Source organism: Trachurus japonicus, chromosome 5 (assembly GCF_045865225.1).
Source record: "Trachurus japonicus isolate A0001 chromosome 5, Traja_1.0".
NCBI lineage: Eukaryota > Metazoa > Chordata > Actinopteri > Carangiformes > Carangidae > Trachurus > Trachurus japonicus.
In genome coordinates this window covers 19,576,355-19,602,999 of record NC_140911.1, presented here as the reverse complement: position 1 = coordinate 19,602,999, position 26,645 = coordinate 19,576,355, and the positions used below count along the sequence as shown (strand labels likewise).

The following is a 26,645-nucleotide window of genomic DNA, read 5'->3' as shown; positions in this document are numbered from 1 at the left end:
CAACAGGGAGGGGGGGTCCCTGTGAGTAAACAGGGAGAGACAGGGAGAGAGAGAGAGGGAGAGAGAGCGCGCGTGCAGGCAGAAGTTCTTCCTCCTCTTCTTCCTCCTCTTCCTCCTCAGTCGTCAGTCGGGTCTCGGGTCTCGGGTCGTGGGGGGGGACGATGCTTTTCCTTCAGGCGATTCTGAAGCGTCGGCTGCTGCTGAAAGGTAAAAGAGGAGAAATGTTCTCTCTCTCTCTTCATCGTGTTGCTTTTTTCTTTCTGCTTCTCTCGTCTCGTGTCATCGATCAGCGGCGGATTGTTTCTGGTGTGTGTGTGTGTGTGTGTGTGTGTGTGTGTGTGTGTGTGTGTGTGTGTGTGTGTGTGTGTGTGTGTGTCTGAGAGAGAGGGAGCCCCCCACCCCCCTAGACACAGTGTGGTTGTGTGTGTTTAACAGATGGATCGATTAGTCAGTCGCTGCGTATCGGTGATTGATTGATCATCTTGTTGCTGCTGTGGCTCCTAAGGCTCCTCTAATCATCATCATCATCACTGATAATCATCAATTATTATCATCATCATCATCATCATCATGAATAATCATATTGATCCTAGTGCAGCTGTGTGTTGACGCTGCTGTTTTCGCGGGTATGGTAACGTCAGGAGTTTATCTGCGCTGATTATTGATTATTAGCCTATCAAACGCGGTTATTTACCAGTGAACTTATTGAGTAGTTAGATGGTAACGACGTGTTGTGCCTTTGAATGAATTTATGTATTTATTTAAAACAGGGACAATGCACAAAAAACATTAATCTTGTAAAACAAGAAGAGATGCTTTGAGCCAGGTTATAGCAACAATTGCTCATTTCCGCCTGTTAGTCCCTGGGCAGGTAAAGTGGGAACAGATACAATATTAAGATTAATTGAAATAGGACATAATAACCATAATATTTTTAAAAAAAATGACAGAATGCACCAATAAAAGCAGGGAAACAGGAGCGCCAAATCATAAAGTGCACAATAGGGACTAACAGCACATTTGATGCTGTGATCACAATAACTCAAAGTTTCTAGAGAGTTTTTTTTTTCTTCACAAGCTGATCGGTCCGAAGCAGATCCCTAGTTAATTAATTAATTGATGAGCTACAGTGTGACTGAAAGGGGGGGGGGGGTGATCTCTTTGAAGTTGAGCCTGCAGACAGTGAGACCGGCTGAACGGGACAGACGCTGTGTGTGTGTGTGTGTGCAGGGCCGTTGCTAGGAATTCTGGGCCCCCTTAAAGAATACTAAAGTGGGCCCCCCCCCCTAACTTTTCCTCTTTTTTTTTCTTAGACTACGTATGTATTATCATTTTTTATTTAGCCTTCTTTGTTTTGATGCTAATGCAGCATTACACTGCAAAAACTCAAGTATCTTAGCAAGAATATTTGTCTTATTTCTAGTCAAAATGTCATTTCTAGTCAAAACAAATCTCATTATACTTAAAATATCACAGAGAGCAAAGTAAAAATGATCATAAATTCACTTAAATCGTCTAAAGCTAAAGATATCCACGGAATGGACACATCAATGCTTAAGAGCCTCAAGGACTCATTAGCTTCCCCCATATCAAAAAATATCAATCTGTCCATCTCACAAAGGGTATTTCCAAGAGCATGGCAAACAGCAATTGTGACACCTATCTACAAATCAGGTGACCCTCAGGATATTTCTAACTACAGGCCAATCAGTATTCTACCTGTAATATCTAAAGTAGCAGAAAAGTGGATAGCTGAACAGCTTACATCTCATCTAAATAACAGCCCCTTTTCATTGCATCCAATGCAATTTGGGTTTAGAACTCACTACTCCACTGACTCTGCGAACTGCTTTCTTCTTGAAAAAATAAGATCTATGATGGACAAGGGAGGTGTTGTTGGGGCTGTTTTCCTCGACTTGAGGAAAGCATTTGATACTGTAAATCATAAAGTGCTCATTTCCAAACTCTCCACATTTAACTTCTCAGACGAAGCCCTTGAGTTAATAAAGTCATATTTGTACAATAGAATTCAACATGTGAAGGTTCACAACCACTTATCCGATGCTCTAAATTGTCCAACTGGTGTTCCGCAAGGATCCATTTTAGGACCACTTTTGTTCAGTTTGTATATAAATGATTTGCCCTCTGTATGCCCTGAAGTTGAGACCCAGCTTTATGCTGATGACACGGTGATATATGCACATGGCAGCTCAAAACAACAGGCCGCAGAAAAACTTACCAAGGCTTTGGATGGTGTCACAGCATGGCTAAATAAGTCTTGCCTCAAATTAAATACGAGTAAAACAGTCGGACTGTTCTTTTCAAAAAAGTCAACTTCGAGTCCAGATCCAAACATAACTCTACTGGGTGAAAAACTTCAAATTGTAAATAAGCACAAATATCTTGGCATACTGATTGACCAACAGCTGTCCTTTAAATCCCATGTGAAGACAGTCTGTCATAAGATTAAATTTAGTGTATCCAATTTAAGATTTACTAGAAACTTCATGACCATGGATGCAGCAAAGCTTTATGTAAATGCAATGATTGTTTCACGTTTAACATACTGTTTGACGAGTGTTGCACAAGCAAATAAGACCACTCTCAAACCGCTTGAAACACTATACAAACAAAGCCTTAAGATCCTAGATCGAAAACCTAACTCCCACCATCACTGCCTCATTTTAAAAAAGCATGATCTTCTGAGTTGGGATAATTTAATAAAGTATGCAAATCTCTGCCTGGTCTTTAAAATATTGCACAATATTGCTCCTCCTCCTCTCCAAACATTCATAACCCAAAGATCAATCAATGACAGGGCAACCAGAGGATCAGCTCGAGGAGACTGTGTTGTTCCCATGAGAAAAAGTGTCTTTGGCCAAGCTGCCTTCTCAGTAAAAGCAGTGCAGGACTGGAACTCAACACCAGGGTCTATTAGAGAAGCAAACACTCACTATTCTTTTAAAAGACAGTTAAAGCAGATGTTAATCAATAATCAATCATGTAATCACTAATCATGTAAATCACTAATCAATCATGAGGCTATTTGTGCTGTTTCTCAATGCTTGTAATCATATGTCCTGTTTTTGTTTTGTTTTGTTCCTGTTTGTTTGCTTGTTTGTTAGCTTTGGTTTTCTTGCCTAATGCCGTTTCATGTCCTGCCTTGTAATGTCTGATATTGTTTGTGCTAATGTCTTAGCTCTGTGTGTTACTTGCATGTGTTTCTAGCCGTACTTTCTTCTCTTGCTTTCTCTTGCTCTTCTTCTCTCTGTCTGCATGTTATGTCTGCTGCCATGAGCTTTTGTCATGCTGTATGTCAGACTTCTTACCTGTTTTACTTGTTATTATTATGAGCTTTTACTACTAGATAGATTACTAGATTGTTATGTAAGTTGTGTCTTGAAAGTACTTAATTGTTGCCCTTTTTTTTTTTGGCTTTTAGGTTGCCTTTAACATCTGGCCAGGGACAACGGATGAAAACTAGCCTTGTTGGCTAACTCTGGCCCACTTACAGTTTTTCTTTTAACTCTGTTGATTAGTGGTGCACTGTCCCTATGAAATAAACTAATAAATAAATAATAAATAAATAAATAAAATAAGACACATCATATTAAAAGTAGCTTGTTTTTAGACACTTTTTACTTCTTTCAAGCAGATTTTCACTTGGAATAAGTAGAAAAAAATCTGATAGTGGAGCGAGTTTCTCTTCCTTATTACAAGCACAAAAAACTTACTTTCACTGGCAGATTTTTCTATTTATTGTGAATTTAAGTGAAAATGATCTAAAAACAAGTACATATTTTGGTAATGAGTCTTATTTTAAGTGGAAAAAGATTAGTTTTGACTAGAAATGAGACATTTGGACAAGAAATAAGACAAATATTCTTGGAAAGATGTTGAGTTTTTACAGTGTACTATGAGTATTAGTCAGGGTCTTATGCAGAATAAATCAGTCATACAAAGATTAGACTACTGGGGTTTTTTATGGGCCCCACTGGGCGCTGGGCCCCTAGAGTTATCATCACCTTTCTCCCCTATACAACGGCCCTGTGTGTGTGTGTGTGTGTGTGGGGGGGGGGGGGGGGTCTGCTTCACTTGTAGAAGTTTCCACAAACTCTTTCTCTCCCTGTGCCTCTTTGTCCACAGAGCAGTGACATGATCAAAGGTCAAAGTTTCCCAATTGAAATCAGAGGTCAGAGGTCAGAGGTCAGTTGTGTGTTCATCGTTGGCCTGATAGCGCTCTTTCTTACCTCGAAACTAAGTGTTGTAGTGAAACGTGCAGGTGCAGCAGCACACGGAGACACTGACACCTGCTCTCACTTCATTATGTAACTCTGTAGCATCTTGGATTGAATCTCTGTAGCTACAAGAGGAACTGTTTCACACCGAGGCTGCTGACTGATCCTGACAGCTTGTTCTTCCTTATGATGCAGGTCGACTCGTCTGTGATGTAAAGTTCATACTAATGTTTATGTTTCTAACTGGAGCATCACACTCTGAATGTATATAGCTACTGTATGTGTGTGTGTGTGTTTGTGGAGGTTTGAGAGGATTCAGTCAGCTGTAGGGATGTCACAATTACTTGTTTTCACAATTAAACGCCACAATTAATTGATCGCAAAGATTCCTAAATACTATCACTTTGCAAAAAAAGATTATGTATGAACCGTATCGGCAGATGTGACGCCAAAGTAAAGGTGAATGCACAGATACTGGTCCATTTAACTAACGTAGCATTGAATTAGTAGGAATTTAAATGCTAGAGTGTCATTTGTAATTTAAAAAAAAAGATTAAAATTAACTTAAACATTGGTATCGATGACAACTAACAACTTGAATATTTCAAACACTTCCCTTGGCAAATAAATAATTGGTCATATTTTAATAGATATTTAAAATATTTTATAATTAGTAATGTATATTTTAACTATATTTGATTTTACACATTAATAGTGTTGTGACATTAATTAATGCATAATAATCGTGATAATCGTAACACCGTGATTATTTCTCTGACAATAATCGTACCAAAAGAATCTATTATGGTGACATCCCTAGTCAGCTGTAATAGATCGAAGCTGAGTTGGAGTTGTTGGTCATGTGACGCGTCAGAGTTCATCACACACCAGGGACAGCGTGTGTGTGTGTGACAACATGCTCATGAATGAATCATACAGGTTTTAATACTGTTGATGACGCCAGCCACATACACACATACACACATTGGGCCCGTCTCCAAACAAACGTCCAGCCTGTGTAAGTGATTCACATTTAATCTTTTTTTAAAATCATTTATTCTTAAACTTTTCTCACTCACATCAGTCTTTGACAGCCCATTACGTCTGCCCCCCCCCCCCCTATTCTTTTTCCTCCCATAACCTATTTCTGTCACATCTGTCACTCTCACACTCATCGTTTATTTTCTCTCCGTTTACAGTCGTATTCTCCGTCCTGCTGATGACTGTGAGTCTGTGGCTGACGATGACGATGATGAAAAATATTCTAAACTTCTACCTTGCAAAATCATTTTGCCTGAATCCGTCTTCTCGTTTTTTCCTCGTCTACCTCTCTGTTTTCTCTCTATCCACCCCCTCTCTTCCTGTCTACTCCTTTTCCTTCCCTCCCTCCTTCTCTCCCTCCCTCCCTCCGTCGCTCCTCTCAGCAATGCAGATGTGCTTTCTTTGATTTTGTCACCAGAGATTAATTAGCACTTTATTAGGAGTCCTATTTATACCTCCAGCCGAGAGAGAGAGGGAGTGGGGGAAAAAAAGGGAGAGAGAAATGAGGAGGGAAAATGGGAGCGAGACACTGAGGCAAAGATGGAGTCGGGAGAAGACGAATGTGGGGAGATAAAGGGAACGATGGAAATGGAAAGAGTCAACAGACAAAAGGAGGAGACGGTGAAACAACAGAGAGACGAGAAACAAAAGGGAACAGAGAGAGAGAGAAACAGAGTGATAACTAACAACCAGAGGACATAGCAGAGTGAAGGCAGGAAGTTAAGACAGAGAATGGAGGGATCAAGGTGTGAAAGAGAGACAGAAACTAATAGAGGGATGGAAATGTGTTGAGGAGCAGTGACAGCTACAGAGTGACACTGTAATGTTTTCTTCTGTGGTGATATAAACATTAACAAGTCAGAATCACAGCAGCACACGTCACTTCATTTACATCCAATCACAACAGTGAACGGTTTTCTGACTGTCATCAGGAGGGTCACAGGAAGTAACGAGCTCTCCATCCTCTACCTCACTCTGATGAAAATGCGACTCTGTCCGTGGTGCTAAAGTCACAGATTTCAGCACCGGCTGTTAAAGACCCCCTCCCATGAAAATCGTGTTTTTGGTGCTTTTCACATGTTCCTGTGGCATTTTTCTTGTGTTAGAGCACATAGCAGCAGAAAAGGAAGTGAGTTTTTCTGCCTTCAAACTGCTGTGAACCAACGGCAGACTCAAACTGGCAGTTTCAGGGAGACTGGAGCTGACGTGTCACAGCTCCAGGGGAGGGCACTAGTGCTACAAGCTCCCACCCCGCTCTGCATCTGGCTCAGAGGTGAAAGGCTTGACAGCTCGGTGGAGCTGTCAAGGTATAACAGGTATAGCTCACCTGGTAGAGCAGCTTGCACCGTGAGCAAGGACTATGTTCCAGTCTGAGATCGAATCCTAGTGTGGAGTTTTACGTTAAACGCGCTGAATCTGTAATTGTACAATGTCCAGCTGTCAGCGAGCGGGGGGGTGGGGTGTGAGGAGGTGGCTGGGCGGGTGCAGAGCAGCTCAGTCTCCGCCCACCCTCCAGAGCTGCATTGCTAATGAGCTGGTTTTAAAATGACCAAAAAGGGTCGCGGGAGGGGGACTTTAAATTGTTTCTAAAGCAAATATCAAGTTCTCTCAGGTGGTTTTCAGAGCCGTGTTGGTTTCCTAAGGATGTGAAGTAGCTGTTGATGGAGTCAAAGACTGCTTAGTGGTGTTTGACTTCCATCAACACTGCAACCAAGCAGAGACTAAAGGGAGGGGATGGAGTGAGAGAAGAGGAGCGATGAAGTGATGCTCAGTCTCTTCATACTCGTTCTGCTCTGAGACAAATGTGAAAAACAACTTGTATTATTCATCCGTTGTTAAATGAAACATCAGTGAAGCAGCGCAGTGTGTGTACGTCCAGGAGGCAGAGAGATCAGACTTCAACCGGCGTCAGGTTGTTGACAAGCTCCTCCCACCGGTCTGACCCCCCAGTCCCAGAAGAGGTAGATCAATCATGGAAAAACAGGACATCTTTGTTGTTGTTGCTGTTGTTGTTGTTGTTGTTGTTGTCGGTAAAAGCTCATGAGTTGTTGTCACACTTTGTTGCTTGGCAACAGGAATGATGTTATCCTCTGTTGAGCTGTTAAACTGTTGTTCAGTGCAAATCAAGGGAGGTATAGTAGGGCATCTGTCCACGTGTGTGTGTGAAGTTGGAGATGTGGCGTCTTCACCAGGTTTCACCAGCTTCAGTGACACCATGCTGGTTGATTTTTGATGGACAGTGAGCCTTAACAGCACCTTAACATCAACACATAATAATAATAATAATAATACATTTTATTTGTAACGCGCTTTTTCAAGTGCTCAAAGACGCTTACATAAAAACACAATTTAAAATACAATGCAGAAAATTATCACAGTTAAAATACGAGAACAAGATACACAAGTTTAATTTAGCCAGTTTAAAAAGGTGGGTTTTTAAAGGTGATTTGAAGGTGTGGGGGTCTGTACAGTCTCTGATAGACGTCAGAGACATAGACGTCAAAATAACGCTGAGGTCAAATCAATCCGCCAAGCGTCTCCTATTAATAATAAATGAATGAAAGTCTCCACGTTAAAGAGCCAACTCAACATCAGCATCAGAAGAAGAAGAAGAGAAAGAATATGCATTCTTTGGCTCCTAACTGAACAAATAAAAATGAAATTCACCCTCATCAACCCTGTTGTCGTTAGTTCAGGAGATAAACCACCTCCAACTCAGGATGAGTGGAGCTGATGGAGAGAAACCAGGTTCAGACGTCTCAGTCTGTTCTGCCGTATTCTGTTTGTTCTGTTCCCTCTGTACTGCCTGTTCTGTCTGCGCTCTGTTCTGTTCTCCCTGTTTCTCTTTCTGTTTCTGTCCCTGTTTCTCTTTCTTTCTTTTCTGTTGGGTCTGTTCTGTTCTGTTCTGTCTGTTCTGTTATTTTCTGTTAAGTTCTGTCTGTCCTTTTCTGTTCTGTTCTGTTCAGTTAAGTTCCATCTTCTCTTTTCCGTTCTGTCTGTTGATGGTCTCGCTCTCCAGACCCTCCTCCAGAGAAGAAGGAGAGTCTGGCTGCTCCACCTATGATTCTGCGATCAGAGAAAAAAACACTCCGGCCGTTTGGAATTCTTTCAACCAGTCACAATCGTTGTGATCGGCGCCGTAGCAACGCCGTAGCAACGGTGCGCTGGAACTGGATTTCGGTCCGCGGTGTAACGGCGGTCGGCAACTGCTGACGGATATTTCTTCCTCTGTTCAGTTCAAGACACGGATGTATAATAGATAACATGGTTCGGTTCCTGTTGTTGTTTGTTGATGTTTCTCTTTAACGGGCGCAATATTTGTTTTCATAGGATGAGTCCGGGAAAGTCCCGCTTTCCCCGCCTCTGATTGGCTGGATGAATTCTCCTCTGATTGACGTCATCTCACAACAGTACTGTAGTAAACTAAAATACACACAACTGAAGTATTAAATGTAATCAAAGGCCATGGCGTAGCGGTTTGCGTTTTCGCCTGCGGTGTGGTGAATCCGAGTTCGATCCCCGCTGGTTTCACATTCCAAAAAATTTTGTTTTTAAATTTATATTCCAAGTTTACATTTAGAGTTTGAGAGAAGTGTAATTGTGCCATTGGTTGGGTTTAGGCAATGAAGAAAGGAGTTGGTTAAGTTTAGTAAAAAGACCAGGTAGAGGCTAGACAGGCCAGGTAAGTAGAGAGAGTCCAGGTAGAGTCCATCTAGGCACTTATCACACTTTACCGACAGCCTGCGTTTCACAGCCGTTTCACAACCAAAACAAACAACCAATCAGGCGAGAGCCCTTCTAGCCAATCAGAGTCGAAAATGGAGCCCATCAAGCCGATCAGAGGCGGGAACGGCGGGAAAGGCGGGACTTTCCCGGACTCATCCTACAAAAAAAAATATCGCTTACCGGGCAGACTGTGAAAGCTGCAGCACGGAGGCGGGACTTCCGCCGGGTGGCTCGTTCCGACCAATCAGAGGCTAATCGCAGCAACGCACTTCCGTCAGGCCAGACTAGTCTGGTGATGATGAGCCTGTTTTGGTTCCATCAGTTTTAAGACACTCGGCTCCACGTCGGTGATGAGAGGAATGTGACTCAGGCTGCTGTGGATCCTCAGACTCTTTTAAAGCATCAGAGGCTGAACAACAACAGAGTTTCACTGTGATGAAACCGAGAGAACGACACTCCACGTCTTCAAGAACAAACACACGAAGCTGCATTTACTCCACATTACTCGTCTGAGCTCGGTAACAGGTGAGAAGAGAAACACGACAGGTGAAAACACAACACGACAGAAACACAACGTGAAGAGGAAGAAGACGTCAAATGAGATGAAAAGAAACACGGAGAAAAGAAAACAACGAGAAAGGATTGTGAAATAGAAAGAAGGAGAGAAGTGCAGAAAAGGGGGAGAAGAGTGGAGAAGAGGACAAACAGCCCCGAGGACAAGAGAGGAAGAACAGAGAAAGAAAGGAGGAAGGGAAAGGAAGAAGAGGAAGAGAGGAGGTGATGACGGAGTGTCAGTGCTGTTGGAGGAAGAAGAAGCTCTTTCTTCATTGTTTGGCCTTTCTCTCCTTTCTCTCCTTTCTCTCCTTTCTCTCCTTTCTCTCCTTTCTCTCTTTTCTCTCAGTCTGCTGCCACTGACAACAATAAGAGCACAGAAAAAGAAAAACAGCCAACAAATGAAAGTGGAGAAGAGAGGGAGGGAGGCTTCACACTTTCGCTTCACTGGCCTCATTATGTCAGGGAAGGGTTATGGGGGGGGGGAGTGATATTTAGAAAGAATGAAATAGGAGGAGGGAGGAGGGATGAGAGGGAACACAATGTAGGAACTGATACTTATATATTTATATCACTTTTCTTTGTCAAAAGTCACAAAATGTTTTATAACATGGCCGACTGCAAAAAAAAGAAAAAGCCAAAAAAACAAAACAACACAGCAATATACAGAACGAAACAACAGAAAACAGCCAAGAGGAGAGGATTCTCTGAGCCTCTCTTCTGATTGGCTGCTCTGTTGTGACATCATAAAGTCACAGAGTCCTGTCGGCTGGTTTTTAGACTGTTTCTCCGCACTGAGGCCTTGATGTGTTTATTTGTGTTGAGTTTCTCTGTCTGTTTGTTAATGTTCAGTCAAACATAAGGTCTATTGCGTAATTTCCAGATCCATAGTTAAAATCTCTTTGTCATTATTAGGGATGTCACAATTACTTGTTTTCACAATTAATCGTGGTATTAAACGCCACAATTATTTAATCGTAAAGATTCCTAAATACCGTCACTTTCACAAAAATTTGATGTTGGAACCTTATTGGCAGATGTGCACAAAAATAATGGTAAATGCTCAGATACTGGTCAATTTAACTAACGTAACATTGAATTGGTAGGAATTTAAATGTTAGCGTCTCATTTTTAATAAAAAAAAAAAGCAAAACAAAACAAAAAACGATTAAAATAAATGCAAACATTTGGTATAGATAACAATTCATGGCCTGAATATTTCAAACGTTTCCCCTGGGGATCAGGGCCGTTGCTAGGAATTCTGGGCCCCCTTAAAGAATACTAAAGTGGGCCCCTCCCCCTAACTTTTCCTTTTTTTTTCTTAGACTACGTATGTATTATCATTTTTTATTTAGCCTTCTTTGTTTTGATGCTAATGCAGCATTACACTGCAAAAACTCAAGTATCTTAGCAAGAATATTTGTCTTATTTCTAGTCAAAATGTAATTTCTAGTCAAAACAAATCTCATTCTACTTAAAATAAGACACATCATATTAAAAGTAGCTTGTTTTTAGACACTTTTTTTTTTTTTTACTTCTTTCAAGCAGATTTGCACTTGGAATAAGTAGAAAAAAATCTGATAGTGGAGCAAGTTTTTCTTTCTTATTAGCACAAAAAAAAGCACAAGCACAAAAAACTTACTTTCACTGGCAGATTTTTCTATTTATTGTGAATTTAAGTGAAAATGATCTAAAAACAAGTTATTTTTTAGGTAATGAGTCTTATTTTAAGTGGAAAGAGATTAGTTTTGACTAGAAATGAGACATTTGGACAAGAAATAAGACAAGTATTCTTGGAAAGATGTAGAGTTTTTACAGTGTACTATGAGTATTAGTCAGGGTCTTACACAGAATAAATCAGTCATACAAAGATTAGACTACTGGGGTTTTTTATGGGCCCCACTGGGCGCTGGGCCCCTAGAGTTATCACCACCTTTCTCCCCTATACAACGGCCCTGCTGGGGATTAAGAATTGGTCATATATTAATAGATACTTGAAATATTTTGTGTAAACAATGAGTAATGTAATTATATTTTGACTATATTTGATTTTACACATTCATAGTGTTGTGAAATGAATTAATGTATAATAATCGTAGTACCGTGATTATTTTTCTGGCAATAATCGTACCAAGAAAATGTATAATCGTGACATCCCTAGTCATTATGCCTGACAATGAGCAAATCAGCCTCACGCTGATTATTCTGAGGTGAAGTAAACCTGTGGTGGGGGAGTCTGACTTATGTTTCTGTAACTGAGGTGTCGGAGGGTGTGAGCCAACAAAAACAACAAAACAAAGACAACAAAGATCTGTGTGAAACTGAGCCAAAAACCATAGTGATGAGAACCAATGTACAGTTGGAGGTTAACAAAGCGTGGACTGATGTGATGTCATCTCTTTTTTAAAAGCCTAAATGGTCTAGCCCCTTTCTATTTATCTGACCTCATTAAGTATCATGCTCCAGCTAGAGCCTTGAGGTCAAGCAACCAGTTACTGCTGGTTTGCCCCAGATCAAGAACATGTTCTTAATTGATTTCGCCTGGTTAAATAAAGGTTAAGAAAGAAATCTAAACTAAAGAGCAAGGGGGCGACAGAGCATTTGCAGTTGTGGCCCCAGAATTGTGGAACACCTTACCCCTCCACATCAGAGCAGCTGAAACTCTGGAGCTTTTTAAATCCCTTTTAAAGACTCACCTCTTTTCTCTGGCCTTCAACTCACCCTGACACCCTGACACCCTGACTTTTTTATGTTTATCTCTTAGTATAGCTTTTAATTGTTTTATCTTATCTTAGTAACTGTTTTTATTGCCCTATTTTACTGTTAATCTATGTTTGATGATTTTGTTGTTTTATTTACATTGCTAGCACTTGTACGTTGTGCAGCACTTTGGGCAACTAAGGTTGTTTTTAAATGTGCTATAGAAATAAACTTTGAGTCTCTCTTCTGGCCTTTGTGTTGGTGGATGGTCTGGAGGCCCCGCCCCCACAGGTGAGATGACAGGACACATCATTCAGAGACAGAATATCATTTTAGACTGTTGTCGCTGCGTCTCAGCTGTTTGTACCTTTAACATCTGTATGTACCGTAATATATACAGTATATACTATGTATATATGTATGGCTTTACACATAAAACCTGTTCTTACCTGAAGAGCAGCTTCATACCACAGCTGCTTCCTCTGAATCATTAGAGACAGAAGCTGCTGCGCCGGGTGACAGAATCCGACACAGTTAGAGAAGGAAATAAAGAGAAGAGGCAGAATGAAAGAGACGAGCAGAGGGAATGAGAGGAGAGTTGTGAGAGGAGAGGAGAGGAGTGAGAGGAGGAGTGACAGGTAGGAGCTCGACACCGAGCAGCGATTCCACCGAGGAAGAGAGGAAAACAGATTTGGGGTTAATTTGCATTTCAAACATCGGCCGACTTCCAGAAGCCAGAAACCTGCTGATGTGCACTCTGTCTCACTCTCTCTCTCTCTTCCTCCCCTCTCCCCCTCTCATTCCATCTCCACCTCCATTTTCCTGCTGTTTCTGTCTGATGTCGTTTTCTGTTTCTCCTGCAGGAGGTTTCATCCTCAGTCGTTCTGTTCCTCTCCTCCAACGCTACATCTTTCTCTCTCTTGTTCCTGCTCTCTTTTTTCTTGGGGCTGTGACTGTGGCAGTTTTTTACCTTAAATCTGTGTTATATTCAATCATCAACACAGTTCACTAATGATCAGGCTTCAGATTCTGGTCTGATGCATGAAACCCCTCAAGTTTGCCACTTAAGTTCAGGATTAATTTCTTCCTAGCTGAGGGAGTTACTACTGAGAACCTCTCTTTCCTTGGCAAAGGAGGAAAGTTCAGGCAACTGGTAACTGAAATCATTTCATCATGGTCCAGGGTGTCTCCTGGTCAAATAACACTGGTTACAGATCTATTCATTTTCTTTGTGTCACTGTAAACAAAGTCAGAGTTAGTTTTCCCATATCTTTAGATAAGAGGAAAACCTGCAGCTGTAAGTGATTCTGTAAATACAAGACTAAGATAAGGATAAAACTTTAAATATTTAAGTGGATATTAAAATGAAACCTTATGGAGGAAACTTTCTCCATGTTAAGGAAACCTTAATTCAGACTTTAAGGTACATTTTTATCTTAATCTGAGTGATGAAGGTGAGGGCGAGAAGGGGAGTAAGTGTTGAGATTCTTGATTATAAAATGTTTGAGGTGTCAAAAAGGAAGAAGGGAAGTATTTTTATGTCAGTTTGTTCAGGTTCAGAGGTCGACAGACTCGGTGATGTCCCTGCAGCCTGATGCTGCTGCTCTAATGCAACACCTAGTGGCCGTGACGATGCTGCACTGAGGCTTGAGACTCGCTCCAATGAGTCTGTTGTTACCGATCACAGCTGCAGTTACAGTAATGTAACAGGTAACGCCCGGTCTCTGACCTTTAATTGATTATCTCTGATTCTCTTGTTTCTGATCAGTGATCAGATTGTGGACTGATCAGTGATTAGATTGTGGACTGATCAGTGATCAGATTGTGGACTGATCAGTGTGCTGCTGCTGAGTGAGAGAAGTGGATCAACTTCAGCTGTTTCTTTCACTTCTTTTTCTTTTCGCTCTCTCAACTTTTTTATTTATGATGAAATTATTTCTTTATGCTCTTCGGATTTTTTAAGTCCCCAAAGATGATGCAATAAAGAGCTTTTTAAATGTTGTAGCCCCACCCTCTCCTGTCTCTGTCACCTCTTCCTCTATCTCTCTCTTTCTCTCTCTCTCTCTCCCTCACTCCCTCCTTCTATCTCCAGTGTTTATTCATCTGTTTCCTCCTCTGCCTCTTGTTTTGCACTCGGTCTCCATCTGTCCTGATTTCATGTCCTGCAGTGTTGAGTCCTATTAAAGTGATAGAGTGAAGATGCACAGCAGGCGAAGGGGTCGACTTGGAGAGAGGGAAAGAGAGAGGGAGGAGGAGGAGGAGGAGGAGGAGGAGGAGGAGGAGGAGGAGGAGGAGGAGGAGGAAGAGGAGAGGAGGAGGAGGAAGAGGAGGAGGAGGAGGAAGAGGAGGAAGAGGAGGAGGAGGAGGAGGAGGAAGAGGAGGAGGAGGAGGAAGAGGAGGAAGAGGAGGAAGAGGAGGAGGAAGAGGAGGAGGAGGACCTCCAGAGACATTAACATAGCGACAGAGTCGTACTGACATAGAGACAGTCCATCTGTGTAGACGAGGTCTGTAGATGTTTATAACTAACTGGTCATTTTCTGTAAACATGATAATCAATAATAATCAATAATGGCACAGTTATTAGTACTGATGAAGTAAAAGGTCATTAAAGCAGAAGTAAGTGATATTTTTGTGTTAATCTAAGTCTTAAATAGTTGTATCTTCAGACAGCAATCACTTCTATAGAGTGTTTGGTCTGAAACACGGGTCTGTCAGTCACTCTGCTCTGCTCTGAGCCCAGGAGAAAACTTTTCTCGTATCCTACAAGTTTTATCCAATGAGGAGAGAGAACGGCATAAAGGGGCAGTCCTCTCTGTGTGTGCAGCCAAGGGATGCGCCTGAATGTGGTGACGTAGGGACGAGGACCAATAGATCCATGACGAGGGCGGGGGCTGCTAACTCCATCGGCTGACAAGACGTTATGGTGCGTTCAAGGCAACTCGTAACTCGTGTTTTTCCGACCTGTGAAGTGGTACCAGTTCGATCTGGTACGAGTTCACAGGTCGGAAGTTACGAGTGGCCGTTATAGTGACTTTCACAGGTAAAACAGGTCGGAAAAACACGAGTGGGTTGCCTGGAACGCTACAAAGTCGTAAGTCGTGACGTGAAGCTGTAATTTGCGGTTTCAAAAGCCTGCCTGGAACGCAGCATTAGCCAAAACGACCGGATCGCTTACTTCTGCTTTAACTAACAGTGTGACATTTACTTTAATGCCTCATCTGTTTCCTGCACTCTTGCGTTGTTTAGGAACACCTGTGGTATAGTAATTCAGTCAGTCTTTGTGTGTGTGTGTGAGTGTAAATGTGTAAGAGAGAGTGTGTTTGGCTTGTTGGTGTAGACACATGTTTGCATATGTTTTCTTAACCAGCTGCCCACAAAGTGTGTGTGTGTGTGTGTGTGTGTGTGTGTGTGTGTGTTGTTCCGTACATGAGTGTGCACTGCCTCCTGCACTGAGCCACGGGATGCCATCATTTGCCACTTCAAAGTACTTACCCATAATCCTCAGAGTGTAGATTCATTTGCACTTGAAACCCAGAAACCCACAGAACGATGGGTGGGGGGTGGGGAATGAGGAAAACTGACCATGTGCAATGTAAAATGTGATTGCCCATGTGTGTGTGTGTGTGTGTGTGTGTGTGTGTGTGAGAAGCTGACATGACTCATTTTCCTCACTGCCTCAACCTCTGCCTCTGTTCCCCTCTATCTACACACACACACATACACACACACACACACACACACACTAGTCTTTCTATACTAATGAGGACTGGAGAGTGACGCCTTCAGTGTGGTGATGATAGAATAGAATCTGTTACTTGAATATATAAGGGATACTTCACCCAAAATCGATAATTCACCAATTTTCTACTCACCGTCACGCCAAGGAAGGGTTTGGAGAAGTTTCAGAGTTATCAGAACGCTTTTGGAAGTTCCAGGGGGGGGTCCGGCTGGCAACGGATTTTCATATAATGGCGGCAGATAGAGTTCACTTCTGTATCGTCCAAAACACACACTATGAAACATCCAAATACCTCCATACTAGGGATGTCACAATTACTTGTTTTCACAATTAATCGCGGTATTAAACACTGCAATTAATTGATCGCAAAGATTCCTAAATACCGTCACTTTCCAAAAAAAGATTATGTATGAACCGTGTCGGCAGATGTGACGCCAAAGTAAAGGTAAATGCACAGATACTGGTCCATTTACCTAACGTAGCATTGAATTAGTAGGAATTTAAATGCTAGAGTGTCATTTGTAATAAAAAAAAAAGATTAAAATTAACTTAAACATTTGGTCTCGATGACAATTAATGACTTGAATATTTCAAACACTTCCCCTGGCGGATTAATAATTGGTCATATTTTACTAGATATTTAAAATATTTTATAATTAGTAATGTATATTTGAACTCTATTTGATTTTACACATTAATAGTGTTGTGAAATTAATGAATGCATAATAATCGTGATAATCGTAACACCGTGATTATTTCTCTGACAATAATCGTACCAAAAAAATCTATTATCGTGACATCCCTACCTCCATACTGCTCGTCCGTACTGACCCAAGTGTCATGAAGCCGCCACATGAAATAGTTGTTCAGAAAGCAGTCGCTCCCAGTGGCTCTGTTGATGTTTGTGCATCGTCGTTGTGAACCATTGGATGATGTAAACAAGGAAGAACATCTCGCAGCAAATCTTGGGCATCTCGCGCAGCCACTGGGAGCTACTGCTGCTACAACAAGGATAAAAACAGAGAATAAATAAAAATTTTCCAAACAACTTTTTCATGTCGCGGCTTCAGGACACTTGGGTCAGTACGGACGAGCAGTATGGAGGTATTTGAATGTTTCATAGTGTGTGTTTTGGACGATTCAAAAGTGAACTCTATCTGCCGCCATTATATAAAAACCTGTTGCCAATCGGACCCCCCTCCAAAAGTTCTCTGAACCCTTCCTTGGCATGATGTTGAGTAGAAAATCAGTGAATTATCGATTTTGGGTGAAGTATCCCTTTAATAAAGAAAGCAAAAATGTAGTAAAGATTTTAAATTGTATTATTAATATTTTAACTAACATTAGAATACAATTTATTTTCATTTCATAGGATAGATTTATATAGGATATCACAACAATTCTTCATTGCATCTTAAGGTTATACGTGACTCCCCCAGGGCACATGCACATCAGCTACATCACACACACACACACACACACACCTGTTGTCGCAGACACACAACATCCCTGGTAACCGTAACCGTAACCAGGCCTGAGCTCATCCTGATTGGTTCTGAGATGCTGCTTTTTTCCAGTTGGTTCAGTGTGGTTTCGTCTGGGGGCAATAACCAATCAGAATCTGCTGCACCACACACACACACACACACACACACACACACGAACCATCTCTTTACTGTAAAACACAGCCTGATCAATGAGTCAAGCTTCTGACAACAACAACAACAACAACAACAGGAGCTGATTAATGAGTCTGACTCTGTGAAGTGAATCGCTCTTGTAATTTGTCGTTTTTTTTTTTAAATTCAGTTATTTTTCAAGTTTTTTCCTCTGATGTGTTTTCATTTTGCTGCTGATTGAACAAACCTCCAGTTACACTCACACTGCACTGCAAAAACTCAAAATCTTTCCAAGAATATTTGTCTTGTTTCTTGTCAAAATGTCTCATTTCTATTCAAAACACATCTCTTTCCACTTTAAATAAGACTCATCACCTACAAATTAACTTGTTTTTAGATCATTTTCACTTGTTTCAAACTAATTTTCACTTGAAATAAGTAGAAAAATCTGCCAGTGAAAGCAGGTTTTTGGTGCTTGTAATAAGAAAGAAAAACTTGCTCCACTATCAGATTTTTCTACTTATTTCAAGTGAAAATATGTTTGAAATAAGTAAAAACTGTCAAAAATAGGCTACTTTTTATGTGATGTTTCTTATTTTAGGTATAATGAGACATTTTGACTAGAAATAAGACAAATGTTCTTGGTAAGATTTAGAGTTTTTGCAGTGTGCTGCTGCTGCACTCAGACTAGTTCCTGCTACACGAAACATCCGTGTCAAACTGTGTCTGAGGTCACACCTGACCTTTGACCTTTGACCTCTGACCACTGAACTCTGATCAGTTCATCTTTTGCTCAGGTGAACTTTTGAAGAAGATGCCGTCGTGTTTACAACAACAACGAGGCAACCAACCTCAACACAAGATGGCCGCTGCTCTCTCTCTGTCGCCAGGCGGAGAGAATAATAATAAAACAAAAAACAAAAAAACAACAGATTTTCAGGTTGCGTGCGTGTCGTGTGAGACCTTGGACGAGACAACGCCGGCCCGTGACTCAGAACCTCTGATGTTCAGATGTCGAGCTGTTTGGGAGGAAACTAGGTCAGGCAGCATAGGGCGAGCCGCATCCACTTTGAACTGACCACGAGGAGAGAGAGAGAGAGTAATAACCAGTGTTATTAGTGTCTCCGCCTGCTCATCCAACCAGCAGACTCCGTGTGTGGGTGGGTGGGAGCGTGTGTGTGTGTGTGTTTTTTTACAGTACGTGTGCTGTATTTTTGCTCTGATGGGTTCAGACAGTCGGTCAGAAAAAGAACCTGAAGCTATGACCTCACTGGGGGGGGGGGGGGGTTCACTCCTCTCTCTATCCCTCTACCTCTATCTCTCTCTTTCTCTCTCTAGTTGCTTCGTTACTGAGTCATTGTACAAGACTAAGGACAGAGATGCTCTTGGGTGTGGGTGCGTGTGCAATTTTATTCCTTGGCTTTCAACTCAGCATGAGACTCTACCTCTGTTGTAGTGTTTTATGTCTAAATTGTTTTATTGCCTTTAAATTGTTTTAAAGGCAATAAACAATTATTATTTTATATTTATTCTTCTGCTAATTATTTTATTTCCATATGTTGCATTATGTTCAGCACTTTGTTTCAGCTGTGGTTGTTTTAAAGGGCTCTATAAATAAAGTTGAGTTGAGCTGAGTTGAGTTGAGTTGAGTTGAGTGTGTGTGTGTGTGTGTGTGTGTGTGTGTGTGTGTGTGAGTGAGTGTGTGGTCAGTTCAGCGTGACCACTGGTGACCTCTGGTGGCTGTAGCGAGGAGGTGAACACACACACAAGTTTGAACTGGTCAGTGTGAAGATACAGAAGGGAAACAGAATGAACTCTGGGTAAAAAGCTGAAAGCTCTTCTAGAGCTGCACAGCTGTCCAGAGGAGCGCTGTGCAGCTGTGGGCGGGGGCCAACAGGTGAAACGTGTTGTAGAGTCTACAACATTTTTAAAGCAGAAGTAAGCGATCCGGTCGTTTTGGCTAATGCTGCGTTCCAGGCAGGCTTTTGAAACCGTAAGTTACAGCTTCAAGTCACGACTTACGACTTTGTAGCGTTCCAGGCAACCCACTCGTGTTTCTCCGACCTGTTTTACCTGTGAAAGTCACTATAACGGCCACTCGTAACTTCTGACCCGTGAACTCGTACCAGATCGAACTGGTACCACTTCACAGGTCGGAAAAACACGAGTTACGAATTGCCTTGAACGCACCATAACGTCTTGTCAGCCGATGGAGTTAGCAGCCCCCGCCCTCGTCATGGATCTATTGGTCCTCGTCCCTACGTCACCACATTCAGGCGCATCCCTTGGCTGCACACACAGAGAGGACTGCCCCTTTATGCCGTTCTCTCTCCTCATTGGATAAAACTTGTAGGATACAAGGAAAGTTTTCTCCTGGGCTCAGAGCAGAGCAGAGTGACTGACAGACCCGTGTTTCGGTCCAAACACTCTATGTAAGTGATTGCTGTCGGAAGATACAACTATTTAAGACTTAGATTAACACAAATATATCACTTACTTCTGCTTTACGTAAGTGTCACTTAAAAAAGACAAAACAATTCTACTGAAGACACTCCCACAGTTGAGGACACTTACACACTTACAGCTGCTCCTCCCTCTCCTGCTCTTCCTCCTCCTGCTCTTCATCCTCCTCCTCCTCCTCCTCCTCCTCCTCCTCTTCCTCCTCCTGCTCTTCCTCCTCCTCCTCTTCCTCCTCCGTCTTAACCAGTGACTCAGTAACATGTAAACCAAGCAGGAACCACTTTATCTCCCTTTTTTTTTTTTTCCAAATTCAGCCTCTCCTCTCTTTTCACCTCCCTCTCTCTCTCTCATAAGCTCATCCTACACTCACTCTCTCTCTCTCTCTCTCTGCTCCTCCCTTTTCAATATGCACCTCTCTCTCTCTCTTTCTCTCTCTCTCTCTCTTTCTCTCTTTCTCTCTCTCGGGTTGAGTGGTCGTAACGTAAGCGCCCATCACCACCACCACTGCTCCCCGAGCGCTCGGCAGTTCACATCTCTCCTCTGTCTCCTCCTCTCTGTCAGTCTCTCTCCCTCTCTCTCTCCCCCTCTCCCTCTCTCACGCTCTCTCTCTCTCACACACACACATACTCTCTGTGGATGTCACTCGCCCAGCTCGATGTCTGCCGTCATGTTCTGTGGTCTGAGGAGGGATGTTGGGGCGAACAGTGTTGGTGAGTCCTTCACCGATCAGATTGATAGTTGATTTGTTGTTGTTGGTCTGAACTACGTTTCCCAGAGATGTTTGCTCTTCTTGTACAGCAGCTGCTCAGGTTGTTTCTCTCATGTTGTAAAGAAGCTTTTGAAAGAGTCTCCACTGGTGTCAGATGGGTCGGGGGTTAAAGGTCGGGGGTTACCGATGCTCTCAGTAGCTTTGGGCTAATAATTAAGGGTTCCTATGCAAGTATGGAAAGTATGGAAAAGTATGGAATTTGATTTTATACATTTCCAGGTTTGGATTTTATTTGGGTTAACTATTTTGTATGTGCTATGGTACTTAGCTACAATCACCTGGAAATTATTTGGTTGCATAATGGCATACACATTCAGAATGAAAACAAGATAAATTGCATGGCTTTTTTTAAATATTATGCACATCTATTTACTTAAATATCACAAATTATTTGAATTTTTTACCGAGAAGTCTGGAGATTAGGGTCTGGAAAAAGTATGGAATTTGGACATTTCAAATGTGTAGGAACTCTAATAATTGATCATATTGATTATGGCCGTTCGTATATCTGCTGCTCGTCTCACTGTGACCCTAAAACTTCACATTAGAAATTAGGGGGGGGGGGGGGGGGGGGGGTGTCGTCATGAATCACCTGCACTAGGAGACCTGGTGGGGCCACTAGACGTGTTCCTCTGTTCGAGTCAGGTTGATCTGTGAGGAAGAAGCTGCTGCGTCATCACCGCTAACTGTATGTTCACTGTGTGTTTGACTAACACACATGCTAGCAGGCAGCACAACGCGCTAGCTGTTACCTGTGGAGGAGTTAGCAGAGAGGGAGGGGGGGGCGGTGTTATAATCAGGTGAAGCTCTGCCCACTGGGGGAGGCAGCAGAGTAAAAGATTGTGCAGCAGCTGTTTCGTTTGTGATTCGTCATGTGGCCATGCAGGCTTATCGACCAATCAGAGTGCTACATCATTACGGCCCAAAGTTTTACACGAATAAAGTTCAGAGAGAAAAGAAGGAGATCATTAGAGCTAAAGTGGTGATGATCCCTCCCCCCCCCAGCCCCCCCCCCCCCTCACTCCAACCCCCTCACCAGATCCATACAGGCTGCAATTAACCACAACAGAGAGAAGCCATTAACCGTCCTAATTACTGCTTGTTCCATCCATAGCGGCTCTATATGTGTGTGGGTGAGAGATAGCGGAGTGTGTGTGTGTGTGTGTGTGTGTGTGTGTGTGTGTGTATGTGTGCGTGTGTGTGTGTGTGTGTGTATGTGTGTGTGTGTGTGTGTGTGCTCAGAGTTTGTCTGTGTGTATAAAAGAGGGTAAATGTGTGTGTGTTTACTTTGCATATATCACTGGTGCACATCCTCGTCTTTTGTTCTCTCTCTGTCTGTCTTTACCCCTGTGTGTGTGTGTGTGTGTGTGTGTGTGAGTGAGAGAGAGATAACCACACTCTGCTGGCGTTGTCATGGACAATAGCTAATTACACATCTTCGTGAGCTTCAGCATCATAATGACCGCAATCAGACGCCTTGGCATTCAATACCTCACACAGCTCGAACACACACATACACACACACACACACACACACACACACACACACACACACACATACACGAGTACCTGCACACAGATTGAATTTTCTGTACTTCATGTTTTTGTACCTAAATGATAAAATCCATTGTTTTCTTCTCTGTCGCCTCTGTGGGTAAAAGTAGAGAAGAGAAATGATTTCACTTCTCTCTGTACTGACGACTTAAATCATCGTTATTGTTTTTCCGACAAATCCTGAGTCGTGTCCGGGCAGGCGCAGCTTGACACTGTTGTCATGACGACCAGGCAGTGTCCCACGTGTTTTGAATAAAACATTTTTTTTTTTAACTTTGATGAATGACATTTGATAAATAACTTGTATTGATTTTTCATTTTGTCGCCTGTAACAAGTCCACAGGTCGTTCGTTGCCAGGGCCGGTTCTAGGCAGCATATATGAGGGGGGGTCAGAAATGTGAAGGGGGCATCATGTGAACACATCAAGCTCCAGCACTTTGTTTTCTCCGTGCTTATAGTAACTTCATTGAATTGGGTTGTTGACTGTGTCCAACTCCAACCTGGAGAAGTGGATTGCACTTTGTCAGGCCTCGACCTTCAGACCTGTCCAACTAGGGGCCGGGGGGCCAACCAGGGTCTTAGAGCCCAAATTTGTTACTGTCGTAATGCAAAGAGCCACATTATATGGGGGGTCAGGGGTGCATATACCTGAAGATGCATTGCAAACCCAGAGGGGGTGAAAAAGGTGAGTAGCTAAACCTCTGTAGGGGGGTCTGGGGGCATTCCCCCCAGAAAATGTTTGTGATTTTAAAATGTGAGTGAAGCATTCTGGTGTACTCTGAGAAGGGGGGGGGGGTCTACTATGGTCAAGATTTACAAAACTGAAAGGTAGTCTTAAGAATACTAAAAGAAAAAAGAAAAAAATAACAGAACATTTTAGAAAAGAACAGTGTCCCTTTTTTGGCAGGTTTTTGTGCTACTGCAGATAATTTTGTCAACTTGTAATATACACATTTTTTGAGTATATTAAAATGTGCTTTCTCAACTTCTAAAATTTGGATTTGAGGGGGCAAGACATTTATTTGAGGGGGCGCTGCCCCCTCTTGCCCCTGCGTAGAGCCGGCCCTGTTCGTTGCTATGGCCCGTAGTCAGGTCCTGTTGCTTGGTGACTTAGTTGTCGTAGTCAAGAAGGAAGTTATTCATGTGATGTCATTCAGAGCTGTCAGACCTGCGTCATTTGTTCTTAAAACATGAACTAATGTCTCAGTGACTTGATCTTCTCTATGTTTGGATGTGCACCTGGACTCAAGACCGAACTGGTTGAACATTTGGGGTCTTGGGTCAAGGTTAAGGTCACGGTAATGTCAGAAACTGATGGGACATACAGTATGTGAGGTTCTGGTTCTAGTTTTGATGTTCTTGTTGTTTCTGTTGTTGTGAAGTCACAGAAGAGAAAAGTGTTTGACTTCCTGTTGTTCAGACGATCATCGATCAGAGCGTCTGATCGAACGACTGCTGCTGTCTGAAGAAGGAACAATGTCTGTTTGTTTCTCAGCCGCAGCTTCATGAAGTTCCTGCGACGTTGTTGTTCACAGTGTTTGAATGTCGGAGATTTTCAAAACGTCTTTTCTGGTTCACGATAGGGATGGGCATTTCGAATAATTTTCTAACCGAGTATCCTAACCTTGTTGTACCCGGGTAACTGAATACTGTAATAAAAAATAAAATGACGTCATGTCTGACGGACAGAGCGCAGCCGGTGCATAAATGCGCTCTGACAGTCAGACAGTCGCATCACTGACACACAGCGTCGTCAGACTAAATATCAGGTGGATAATAAGAGTAGAGATGGAGTTTAAGATGCTCATACGGGGCAGATGTGCATCTTTTTTTCTTTTTTTTTTTTTTTAAAGTATATTTTTTGGCTTTTTATGCCTTTATTAGATAGGACAGTTGAGAGTGTGACAGGAAACAGGAGGCAGAGAGGAGGGGAATGACACGCAGGACAGGGCCGTCCGACGCGGGATTCGAACCGGGGCCGCCTGCAGGGAGGACTATAGCCTCAACATATGGGGCGGGTGCTCCACCAACCGAGCCAAACACCGCCCCAGATGTGCATCTTTATGCCGGGGAATAAATTTATGCCGCTGCTGCCTCGGAGGAGAAAACTTTTTTTTTCTTTTTTAAAAATCATTAGCGGTGCTTATTTATTAGTCCACACTACATTTTGGTGCCTTCGGTCCTCTCTGCCTCGCATCATCTCAGGAAATAACTGGGAAGGTTTCAGAGTGTTTGTAAACTGAAAGCAGCAGATTTTCTACCAGACTTGATGACACCTGTCGTCTCCCTCCCGACGGTTTACGCCGAGGGAACCACCACAGATTCTTGTAAAAGGTTTGAAAGTCCGAGGCTCGCAGAAAATCACGTTGCTTGATCCGAAACTGTTTAACACTACAAAAAGCCGAACCACGGCATGATGATGTAGAGATAACGTTTTTTTAATCCTAGGTTAACCGGGTAATAAATTCATAACCGGATAGTAGATTGCCTACTCGGGTACCTGGGTACTCAGGTAACCGGGTACTCGGGTAACCGTGCAGATCCCTGGTTCACGATAAGAAGGGTTTTGATGTAGGCGGGGTCAAAGGTCGTCTGACATGTGATTGGTTGACAGATCAAACCCAGGTTCAGTCTGCCAGGAGCCCGAAGCCTGTCCACGGTCTTTATCCTGACAGTGCGCACACACAGGCACACACACACAGGCACACACACACACACACACACACACGTCCTGCTGAGGAGTGGTGTGTGCTTGTGTAACAGTGAGGCTGTTCTGGGCCTGAGGCTCTACTTTCCTCTCACTGACCATCAGCTCCAAAAGTTTTGAGTAAACTGGCTCCGCCTACTTTCCCCAGGAGGTGTTCACTGTCTGTTTGAAACTCAGGACATTCTCGCAGGTGGAGGATTACTAACACAGACAGACAAAACCATCAGCCATGACACACACACACACACACGCACGCACGCACAACCACACTCACACTCCTTACTCTTGCTGCAGCTGTGTATGTGTCTGTGTGCTGAATACAGATTGTAGAATTAGGGGTGGGTATTGCCAAGGACCTCACGATGCGATACGCATCACGATACTTGAGTCACGATACGATACGATATTGCAATATCCAAATTTTGCGATATATTGCGATATTCTACGATATTCTACATAGTTCACTGAAAAATGTAAAAGGCATTATGCATCTTAAAATCCGAGTTGTATGTACATCAGATGATAGTGATAATTCTTGGGACAAACTGAGTCAAAACAATGTAATTCAAATTATCCATGCCATTTTATACAAGTGCAAGTTACAACAACATATTTGCATGTACAACACACTGTCTGAGGCAGCAGTACAGTGACACCTCGCGGAGCAGAGGTGCGGAAGTCGTACTGGATTTACGTCTGAAACATGATTTATTATTTGAAAAAAGAATTGCAGGTGTAGGTGAAGTGTTGGTGTATTTGCAGGTGCAGGTGTAGGTGAAGTGTTGGTGTAGGCAGAGGTGTGGGTGTAGGTGTATTTGCAGGTGGAGGTGCAGTTGTAGGTGCGTGTACTGTAGCAGCAGCCGTGATGAGGTCAGCTCGACCCTGGCTCTTCCACTGACACCAACACATGGAGGTAGGGATGTCACGATAATAGATTTTTTTGGTACGATTATTGTCAGAGAAATAATCACAGTGTTACGATTATCACGATTATTATGCATTCATTAATTTCACAACACTATTAATGTGTAAAATCAAATATAGTTCAAATATACATTACTAATTATAAAATATTTTAAATATCTATTAAAATATGACCAATTATTAATCCACCAGGGGAAGTGTTTGAAATATTCAAGTCATTAATTGTCATCGAGACCAAATGTTTAAGTTAATTTTAATCTTTTTTTTAAATTACAAATGACACTCTAGCATTTAAATTCCTACTAATTCAATGTTACGTTAGGTGAATGGACCAGTATCTGTGCATTCACCTTTACTTTGGCGTCACACCAAGTCGCACTCTCTCAAGGTACAGTGTTATATCGAGCTATGAAGGAGTGGAATGCCCGACCGAATTATGTTATACAACAAAGAAACATGATTAGTTTTAAAATGAAACTAAGAGATTATTATTTTGATCGCAATTTTGACCATTAGTAGCCTATTTGTAAATTGGGTCCTGGTATCCTTGTTGTGTAGTGATTCAATGTAGGAGCGGGTAACATATGTTAAGTGTTTGTCTTGGATGTTTTGTTT

General features: G+C 42.3%; 1 protein-coding gene across 3 annotated transcripts in view; it reads left to right on the top strand.

Moving 5' to 3' along the window:
• LOC146987478 (glutamate receptor-interacting protein 2-like) overlaps positions 1-26,645 on the top strand; it is a 187,957-nt gene that overhangs the window by 128,968 nt on the left and 32,344 nt on the right. The window lies entirely within an intron of this gene.